The sequence below is a fragment of the Pleurodeles waltl genome, unplaced genomic scaffold (genome assembly GCF_031143425.1).
Source record: "Pleurodeles waltl isolate 20211129_DDA unplaced genomic scaffold, aPleWal1.hap1.20221129 scaffold_67, whole genome shotgun sequence".
NCBI lineage: Eukaryota > Metazoa > Chordata > Amphibia > Caudata > Salamandridae > Pleurodeles > Pleurodeles waltl.
Genome location: NW_027150384.1, coordinates 1,836,508 through 1,847,453, shown reverse-complemented (window position 1 = coordinate 1,847,453; position 10,946 = coordinate 1,836,508). Strand labels below are relative to the sequence as shown.

The following is a 10,946-nucleotide window of genomic DNA, read 5'->3' as shown; positions in this document are numbered from 1 at the left end:
ACCGAAACGCCCGCTCTCTTGAAGTGTGATACATTCCTGGTGACTCTCTGCCTGCCTCGTGCGGCTGCTAGGGTTCAGGCTCAAATGGAGTTTGGAACTTTCCTCCCGGACAGCGATTCTTCACCACCACCTTGTCTCCTTCCTGAAAGCCCCTGTATCGACCTCGCCGTCGCTCAGTGGCTTTACGATTGGTGCGTTCTCTGCGCTGCTGAGTGGCTTCAACATCCAGCTCAGGTGATGTCCATTGAGGACCAGATGGATGCAATCCCGAGGCGGAACCTTAAACATCAGTGTGGCCGGGGCACACCCTGTAGTACTGTGAGGGGTCTGGCGATAATCACTCAGAAATTCTTGTAGACATTTCTCACTGTCTTCTCTTTGTTCAACACCTATTCTGAGGGCTCGGTTTAGAGTACTCATAAACCTTTCGACATCCCCATTAGCTTGCGGCCAATAGGGCATAACCTTGCGATGATGTATAGCTAACCCTTCGAGGTGAGACCGAAACTCCTGTCCATGGAACGGTGGGCCATTGTCTGTTCTGACTTCGTCAGGGAGGCCAAACATGGCAAACGCCTTTTGAAGTACCGGCCTCACATTCTCGAACGCTGTGAACGACACAACATCAACAACAGGGAACTTTGTGCAAGAGTCAATGAGGACGACGGTCAGCCGCCCGTCCGGGAAGCTCCCAAAGTCCATACTTACTTTTGTCCATGGCTTCAAACTAGCCGGCTCAGTGACCACTGGACAGCAGGGTGGTTCCCCTGATGTGATTACACAGGAATGGAATTTTCCCACCAATTTGTCCACTTGACTGTCCATGCCAGGCAACCACACCTTTGCCCTCAATCTTGCCTTGGTCTTTGCAGCGCCTTGATGGCCTTGATGTGCTAGCTCCACCACTTTGGGCCACAAACTCTGAGGCAGCACAATTCTCTTTCCTCGCAGGACCAGTCCTTGCCCATCCATGGACAACTCATCTTGCACCCTCCACATCCCTTGCATTGCTGCTTTACATTCGTGATTGGCTACTTTAATCTTTTCTAGGAAAAGAAGCTTCCATTTCCTGTGATCCAGTGCTTCTTTGACCTGGTTGAGTGCCGTATCCACCTCGGTGGCATCCACAATGTCTCTTACACTCAGGGCATTGGGACATGCCGATTGCACCACCATATTGACAAATACCTCAGTGCTCTCCTCATCTTTCTCTTGGGAGTCATTGGTCGTGATTGGGGATGGGTGGCAAGACAAGTAATCTGCCGGGTTGTTCACTCCCGGTCGATAGATGACGGTAAACCGGTAAGGTTGCAGCAGAACAGTCCACCGCTCTATTCGCAGGGGTGCCAAACGAGGGCACCCGGCAAACAGTGCGACTAGAGGCTTGTGATCAGTCACCACCTGGAATTCTTGGCCATACAGGTGAAAATGTTTGCACGCCCACTGAATCGCCATAGCCTCTCGTTCTATCTGGGCATATCGTGTTTCAACCGAAGACAATGCTCTGCTGGCGTATGCAACCGGAACCCACTCCTGTGGGTTTTGCTCCTGGAGAAGAACAGCGCCAAGACCCACTGGACTTGCATCCACCACCACCTCAGTACGTCGGTGAGGGTTAAAGTAAGCCATCGTTGACTTGTCTAGCAGCGCTGTCTTGATGTCAGCAAACGCCATGTCGGCCATTGAGCTCCATTCCCACTGATGCGCAGTTTTTGTGAGCTGTCTGAGAAGTTACGCCATGGTCGCAAGTTGTGGAATAAACCTTCCACAATAGGTTGCCATTCCCAGGAAGCTTCTAACTTATGTGGTGTTTTTTTCCAAATCGGCACTTGACGGATGGCATCCGCTTTACGAGAGTCCACTAGTAGCCCATCTTTTGAAAAAACATAGCCAAAAAACTTCACTGATATCTGATTGAATGCACACTTTTTCTTGTGGAGTGTTAACCCTGCCTCTGATAACCTCTGCAGTGTAGCCCTGAGGTGTCGATGATGTTCTTCTCGGGTTTTGAGTAGGAGAGGATGTCATCACTCAAATTGATCACCCCTTGCAGTCCTGAGAGCGTCTCCCTAATCCCATTTTGGAATACTTTGGCGACTGAAGATACCCCAAAGCTCAGTCTCTTGTATCACCGAAGTCCCACGTGCGCTGAAAAAGTAGTGATATTCCTAGTGTCAGGTTCCAGCTCCAGCTGATGATACCCGGCATTGAGGTCCAGTTTTGAGAACCACTGTGCACCATTCAGATCCGCTATGATATCATCCATCGTAGGCGTTATGTGCCTCTCTCTTTTAATGGCCTTATTGGGGAGGCGCATATCGACACACAGGTTGCTTGGGTTTTGGCGCTATTACCAACGGTGACACCCATGGTGTGGGCCCTTCTACCTTCTCGATCACTCCTTGGTCTTGAAGCAGCTGTAGTTCCTTTTCCACGGCTGGTCGCAGATGAAACGAAACGCGTTGGTGTCTGAGGGCAATGGGCGTAACTCTGTGATCTATGTGTAATTTGACACTTTTACCTTTGAGTCGCCCCCGTCCTTCATAGAGCTGCGGAAATTCGTTAACCAAGCGTTCAGCGTGGGAGTCATATACTTGTTGTGCGAAAAACACTAATTCTAGCTCTTCCGTGGTGTGGCACCCCGACAGAGTGCCTCGGTCCCCAGCCACCACGTAGAACCTTGCCAGTGTTGACACCTGCCTGCTGGACACTGCCACCTCCACCGTGCCCTTTAGAGGAAGCGGGCTCTCTGCCTCCATAGTTGTAAATTTTAGTGGTAGTTGGGGCAAGAGATGGTGCTGGGGTCAACTGCCTGAACAGAGTCTCATCCATCACATTCACGGATGCTCCTGTATCTATGAGTACTGTCGCCGACTTGCCGCTGATCTGGACGTTGCTCATGGGTGGCGGTCGCTTTTTCTGTTGCCTCCCACCAGTGAACGAGATCACAAAAATGTCTTCATCTTTGTCCTCTTCGAAGACTGGAGTTCTTTCAGCCGTGGTCTCACCAGACTCATCAGTCTCTTTGGTCACGCTTCTAATTTTGGTGTCCCTTCCTTTCTGGTTTCCATGCCAGCCTTTTCCTGACCTGCACACTCTCACAAAGTGGTTATCTTTGCCACATGTTTTTCTTTTCGCTGGGCACACCATTGGTGGTTTGTGATCATACCCGCAGCTTCTGCAGGTGCGTGCGCTCTGTCTGACAAAGTTCACCTTTCGTCCTGAGAGTTGACGAGTTTGGATGGCATCTACCTGCTCTTCTTTCACCTGGACTGGATGTGCAGTTGACGCAGCTGCCAGTGATTGTCCCCTTACTGCCACCATGGCATCCGCCCTCACCGCTGATAGCTTGTGTGAACGCGTCACCACCAAGATGTCATCGAGGGGCATACCTTGCTGGCGTAGGATGAGCTTCCTTAGTGCATTTGATCGGCATCCTTGAATAATCTGTGCTCTGATCTCCTCTTGTTGATTAAGGCCTACACACGAGCTTGCTAGTTTCCTTAGTCGTGCATAAACATGTCCATTGACTCGACATCGGTTTGTTGAGCCTGCCGGAGTTTGAAACGCTCAAAGACTGAATTTAGTTGTGGGTCAAAATGCTTGTTCAGGGCCTCCACTGCCGCATTGAAGTCTGACTTATCACCATTGTTTGGGAGTGCATCGAACAATTCTTGCAGCTCATCTCCTCCCATTAGCAGCATGAGCGAACTGCGCATGGCTCCATCTGTCTCTCTTGTGGCGCAGAAGTAATTTTCTAATCGGTTTAACCGTAGGTGCCATCTTGGCGAGGCTGTGGCCGGGTCAATCAGTTGGCTGAATGGGGGCAGCGCCGTGACTGAGGAGTGAGCACTGGCGCCTGCTTGCACGGGCAGCTGGGGGTTTTCCTGCGGTGGGGCGCTCATGACGTCTCTATTTTATTGTAGTGGTATCTCTTTTTTTTCAAGTGTTCTTTGCTCTCTGGAGTGTTTTGTATCTTATGTGTGGTGTACACACCTCTTCGGTCCTTTTAATATATTTTTTTTTTTTCTGGGCTGCCCTTGATGATTATTATAATTCTCCTTCTTTTTTTTTTCTTCTTCTTGCCCCTTTTTTTTTCTTTATTATGGCTCTCTGCTACTATCTTTTCCTTTTCTTGCTTGCTTTTCAGGGCTTTCTGCCTTTCCTGCTTATTTTTTTGGGGCTCCTTCCCCACTGGTTCCTGTGCTGCATCCCCCTGCCTGGGGAGCACAGCATGAGCGTCGCGCTGCTGGAGGATGGGGTGTGCACGTGTGTTTTGAGACGCGCACGCCCCCACGTGGTGTTGCCGGGCCTCCGTGTGAGAATGCTGCTCTCAGTCCAGCACCGAAGGTGAGGCCGCGTTTTACACTTTTACCCTGCCGCACGCACGCCTTTCAGGCCGCGGCAATGATCGAGGCGGGGCCCCGGTGCTCGGGGAGACTCGTGTCTGAGGGAGGCGGGGTACACTTCTCAAACCGGGGCGCGGCGCGCGTTTTGCCTGTACATTCAAGCGCCCGCGTGGCCATGCGTTCTTCAGCACCTCTCGGATCAGGGTGCAACGTGGCTGTACCGGTCGCGTTCCTTCTCCCTTTCAGGGTTGTTCATCGGCTGCAGTGTGACCTGACTGCGACGCGGGAGTATCGAACCCGCTCGTCGCCACTGTAAGGTGGGGAGGGCCACACCTATAGTCGGCGTAAATGAACACACACACGCTTTGGTGCTGGTGTCAAGGGGAACTGCATCAGCGCAGCCCCAACTTTATTAGGTAACCTCGGTTCCGCGTTCCGTCCGGACGCACGGAACTGGATACAAATTAGAGGAGAGTCCGGGTGGCTCTCTACATCTTGCACGACTCTCTACATACAGTGATGGAGTCCTTTGGAAACTTGTTGACAAGTGTCAGAAGTCATCCTCTGGGCCACTTCCAACTCTGGTGTCCTTCAGTGGAGTAACGCTATCTCTCATTGGATGTTTTGCCCAAAGGAGTGAGTGTGCTCTGTGTTGGGGCTGTATGTGGGCCACTGCAAGGCCTTCGATTAGCCACTGTCTAGTCTCTGGTGGAACACCGAGGGGTAGATGGGTAATGGTCAGGGCGCGCAGAATACTGGACCAGGATACCGAGGAGATGAGCGGATAGTTACTGGGCGGCTGTTGTTGTGAAGTACCACAGGTGCTTCTTGGTCTTTGGTGCGAGGCTGACGCTCTGACACCATTCAGGAGGCAAAACGCTCTCAATCAATCAATCAATCAATCAGGAATTTGTAAAGCGCACTACTCACCCGTGAGGGTCTCAAGGCGCTGAAATTGATAGCGTTTATGCATTTTCAAAGGAAGTGGTAGTTGCGCAAAACTTTATAAAAATTGTCAGCGTCTTTCCTAGGGGCTCAGAGTCTCCTGCCTGGTGTGTCCAGGGTTGGTCATAGTAACGGGATGGACTTGGTATCCCTCACATCTGTTAATCGCTAGCGCTGAACAACTTCTGCCTGTGCAAGGTGTCACTGATTCTTGGCGTGGATTCCGTGGTACACGTCGCCAAATTCTATTTCAGTGTTTCTAATAAGTGTGTTAGATTGTCCCTCACCATACTATCCAGCCCCTTATTCAGGTGTACTGTTGTATAGTGTGTAGGTGTACTACTGGTCCCATATAGTGCCCTGTTACCGAACAAAAACAGCCTTCGATAGCTCAGTCTGTAGAGCGGAGGACTGTAGAGGAAACTGACATCCTGTGGTCGCTGCTTCAAATCCGCTCCCAGGACTTTTCCTCAGTCTGCTCTGTTTCCTCCGCTTTCCAATCCCAAGCAGCTCCTTTCTCAGCCCCTCAGACACCTTGGCTTTTCCCGCCTCCTCTCCTCTCTTCCCCTTCCCAGTCCAGCTCCCTCCTCCAGCTGGCGGGGGAGTCTCCCCTCAGTCCCTTTGTGCAACCCCCCCTGATGAGACAGAGCCGGGGGCCCTGGGCTGGAGAGCGAGGCCGGTGCCCCCCACCCCCGGCTGAAGCAGCCCCGGAGCTGCTTGTTGTGAGTGTGGGAAGGTGATGCTGCTGAGAGCGTCTGCTGGGAGGAGAGAAGGTTGTGTGAAGTGTTGGGGAGCAGCGGGTTTGTGTGTGTGTTTTGTGCAGTGAGTGTGTGTGTTTGTTGAGCCTGTGGCCCTCTGTGTTGGTGTGAAGGAGCTGAGAAATATGAAAAATCAAGCACTACGGCAGGACGCAGCGGAATGAAGGACATGACAAGGAGCTACACAGGAGGGTTCTCAATACCTGATCCTCGTTAGTATAGTGGTCAGTATCCCTGCCTGTCACGCGGGAGACCGGCGACGGGGAGAATGGAGTTTTTATGTTTTAAACTAACCCTATATAAAAGATTGTACACCTATTTTAAATGCAATTTATGATGTCACAATGACACTATAGGGAGCTGATATTTTGTATTTATGGCCACAGCTCTCAGAAGATGAAATAATTACTAATGCAACCCGCACCTTTTAAAATCTATCACCGGCAATTAGTAACTCTTCATCTGCTGGGACTCTGTGTACTTTCTTGAAAATGGAAAGGTGTAATGAAAGTTTATTATTGAGATAAAAATCAAAGTACCAAATAATAAATACCATGCGTTTTAACTAGTTATTGTCACGCGAAATAAATGAAATATAATGGAGGGCTATTTTAGATGGAAATTATAAAGTATTTCATGACAAATAAATGAAATGCTGGGCGGGCTCTGAATGGGGAATCGTTTAACCCGAAGGTAAACGATTTTTCTTTATTTACGTGCAATAATTCAGAATTTATAGACACATTGTGAGAGCAAAAGAAACACTGACCTCCGACGTGGCCGTCCCACCATCCTCATGAGCTCCAGGTGTTTACACTGCATTCTGGGACTTGTAGTCCTGTTTATAACACTCTCACGTTAGGGCCACGGGTCCCAGCATCCAGTGAGGGGCTCTAGCCAGGGGGAGCTGCTCGTGCACCTGGAAACCTAAGAGCTGCCCTTAGGGAGCCCTGAGAAGAAGCACTGACCCCTTTTAATTGTACTCACTAGGTATCTTTATACTTAATTGGTGACTGATGGTTTCATTCTCCAGTATGTGATATGTGAGCCTCATACACCTTGGAGACTGGGAACTCTCAGCAGATTTCAGTCCATTTAAGGTGCAGTCTTTTTTTTCCTCACATTCTTCCTTAGTGTAGTGTGTTTTCTTTGTCTACTGCTATTTCCCCCCCTTTAATTACCACCAGTGTTTTCTACCTTATTTAGTTCCTGATATAAAACTGGACACACAACATACATGTCCACAGCACATTATTAGAGAGGTTTAGGCACCATTCTCACACAGTCCCTGGTGGTCTAGTGGTTAGGATTCGGCGCTCTCACCGCCGCGGCCCGGGTTCGATTCCCGGTCAGGGAAGGTTTCATTTTATTTTTTCAATTCTATTAGCGCGCACTTTATTACTTTTGAAATTGGAACTGTTTCATTACATGTACTTCTTCTTCACTTGAGTTGTCACCAGTAACTAAACATTTTATGGACAGTCACAAACCACTGCCAGAGGAGTGAGTGACTGCTGGTTCACAAAGCTTATCAGTGGCTTAGTACATCCAGGAGACCTTTTCTGAAGTCTTTTCCTGCTTACTGGTGTGAAACTATTAAAGTTTATTTTAGAAGAGAAATCAATATTAATATCACGTGACACAGGATGACGTTTAAACAACATGAAGGACAGTGTAAGCAGGTTTAAATATTAGCAATAGCTCACGTGAGTTATTTTTATTAATTGAAAATTAGCGCCCCCTCCCCCCCAATGATTTTATCATCACTTCAATTCTTTATTAAAGTGCATCTTTCATTCACTTCGGTTCTTCTGTTTGGTCTCTTGCAAATCCCTCAAGTTATCATAAAGTTCAGTTCGCATCTCCTCGACTTTGACATCCGTCTCTTTCGGTTTCTTCCTCTCGTTGCTGCCATCATCTTAGTCCCACAAGTTTTCCTTCAATGATGAAAGTCCTTTGCAACATTTCAAGAAAATAAACACACGGACAATACCGACTAATGTGACAAACATTGGTGCTAACAGCAGCTTCTAAACTCCACCATCTGCACCCCCAGCCATTGGCCCATCTACCCAAACCTGTGACCGACCGATCCGAAAAGTGATCTGGATTCTTCCCATGCACCTGTCTCTTCTGCTTCAGTTAATTCATGCTTTATGTGTGTAATATTAACAATATAGCCATTAAGCTTATAATGTATGAGAGGAATGTAAGCACAGCACTCTCGAGCATCAGTGGCGGCTGCCTCAAATCTCAAAAGGGGGGAAAAGGGGAGGGGGAAATACTAAAATATATATTTTGTTAAACTTACCTATCTGCCGTCTCTGACTGCCCTGCTCCTCTCTCTATGGAGCTGGTGTCCCAGCACTCCCTGGGACACCAGCACAGACTCCCACACAATCCTGAAGCTGCTCTCATGATTTACCTTGCATGAGAGCAGCGTCAGGATTGGTCTGAGCGGCTTGGTACTGGAGCCTGTGTTGTTTCTCCAACAAGGCTGCGCAACACAGCCGGGCTGAAGAAACCCAAGTGTGCATGTCAGTTTGCTGGGCTAGGGCAGCCGGCCAAACTGACATGCGCACTTTTAAGTGCACTCACTCCCCTCCTCCTCCCCCCTCCCATGGCCCAGCCCCTCCCCTCCCTGCCGATGCTGGCTCAGCCAGAAGCTGAAAATTAAAACGATAATTAAATATTGTTTTATTTTTGAGCTGCTTGCTCTGAGCCAGTGGGGCGACGCTTCTGCCCCATTGCGAAGGAGCCGCCCCTATCGACCAGTAAAGACTTTGCAAACTCCGTATTTCTTTGGGAGGAGCAAATCCAACGTAAGACGGTTTTGTGTAATCATAGCCCGCATTCCAAGCATCCCTTTATTAATCAGTGTTAAAGCGCGTACAGTGTGAGTAGCAAGCTGTCAACCAAAGGCCGACATTTTTCTAATCTTTATATCATTCAGCGCTACTCCTACAGATGGTATAAATGCTCCAAAAATATCAATAAGAATCTACTTAAAGCTTCCTCTACTTATTTTAATATAATTATCAAGAGGAGAATCTAATTAATTAATTTAGCAAGTTTGAAGAAAACCTAATGCAGCATAGAAACTTCCTGCCCAATTAGGTGGTCACTGAAAATAAGCTGATTGACCAAATACATAATATAGGTCTTTAATGCTAGCTTCTACAGTGGAAAAGGACTTTCCATTTACTAAATAGCTGTGTCCACACTCACTGCATCCTAATTTCTCGACTGTCTCATTTCCCTCTGGCTGACATACTGTATACAGTGCTCCTTTTCTTATTCACTTCAGGACTCAATTCAGGAGGAGTTTCCATTAAAATCTCCTCTCCTTTCCCAGTAATATGGACAGCGTTAATTTTCTCTTCTCTTTCTTTATCTACTCTTATCCTTTCATTCAATTCATCTTTGAATATTCTTTTGTCTGGGTTAATTTTGCAGGCTACATCATTCACATTATGATCAGTAATGATCTTGTTAGTTAAAGGAGTAAAGAATGTCATTATTAGAAATGGGGTCTCTAGTTGGCGGTGGTTTTCACCTTGTCCAAGTAGGGACCCTCACTCTAGTCAGGGTAAGGGAGTCACACAGCTAAGATAACCCCTGCTCACCCCTCTGGTAGGTTGGCTCAAACAGCCAGACTTATCTCAGAGCATTGTATAAAGTATTTGTACACACACACACATAGTAACACAGTGAAAACACCACAAAAGTACTCCACACTAGCTTAGAAAAATAGCCAATATTTATCTGAGTAAAACAAGACCAGATCAGTAAAATCCAACATTCACAAGTAAAGATACACATTTTTAAAGATTAAGGGGGTCATTACAACCCTGGCGGTCCAAGACCGCCAGGGCTGTTTCGACGGAAGCACCGCCAACAGGCTGGCGGTGCTTCCTGGCATATTACCGCCGCGGTCGCACCGCCGGGGCCGGCGGTTTTCCGCCACAATGGCCCCGGCGGTTGTAATCCGCCAGGGCAGCGCTGCTAGCAGCGCTGCCCAGGGGATTACGAGTCCCCGACCCCAGCCTTTTTCTGGCGGTCTGAACCGCCAGGAAAAGGCTGGCGGTACGGGGAGTCGTGGGGCCCCTGGGGGCCCCTGCACTGCCCATGCCACTGGCATGGGCAGTGCAGGGGCCCCCTGACAGGGCCCCCTGCAGCTTTTCACTGTCTGCTATGCAGACAGTGAAAAGCGCGACGGGTGCAACTGCACCCGTCGCACGGCCGCAACACCGCCGGCTCCATTTGGAGCTGGCTCCCATGTTGCGGCCCACATCCCCGCCGGCCCAGCGGGGATGTCCAAATGGGCACCACGGGAGTGCGGCTGCATTGGCGACCGCACATCGGTTACAGCTTTGTAATGACCCCCTAAATGTAGTATAGCACTTAGAAACACAATAGCTCCAACTGGGGCTATCACAACGTCTTGACAGGGTCATCTCCAGTCTGACGCCACTCGCGAGGGCGGGCCGGTTACAGAGTCCCACGGACCCCGGTAACAGTACCTTGGAAAACTATGAGGAAACAAAGACGTTACAGAGTATGGGAAGTGAGGCTTTGCTGGAGCTGGTGCGACATTGGTTCCTTACTGCCACCGGGGAGGTGAGGCTTCGGTTCCTTACGGTTGTAGGGGAGGTGATGCGGCATTGGCTGTAAGGCATAGGTTCCTTATGACATGGCGGGGTCGATGGATCAAGCAGCTAAGACGTGAGGCGTTGACTTCGTATGTCGCGATCACACCACAGGCCACAGGTGCTGCGGCAGAGTCGGAGTCGGGTGCCATGAATGTCAGTGACGTGGCGCTTGAGACTCATGTTGTGGCAAGACTTTGAAGGTGCTGCAGCGGTGCTGGGCCTGCGGTGAAGGTCGCAGTCAT

The 10,946-nt window shown here is 49.3% G+C and overlaps 1 non-coding gene across 1 annotated transcript; it reads left to right on the top strand.

Annotated features, from left to right (window-relative positions):
- The first annotated feature begins 7,337 nt into the window (after window positions 1-7,337).
- On the top strand, window positions 7,338-7,409 carry TRNAE-CUC (transfer RNA glutamic acid (anticodon CUC)). Its single transcript has one exon. It is a non-coding gene; the product is annotated as a tRNA-Glu (tRNA).
- Window positions 7,410-10,946: the final 3,537 nt, after the last annotated feature.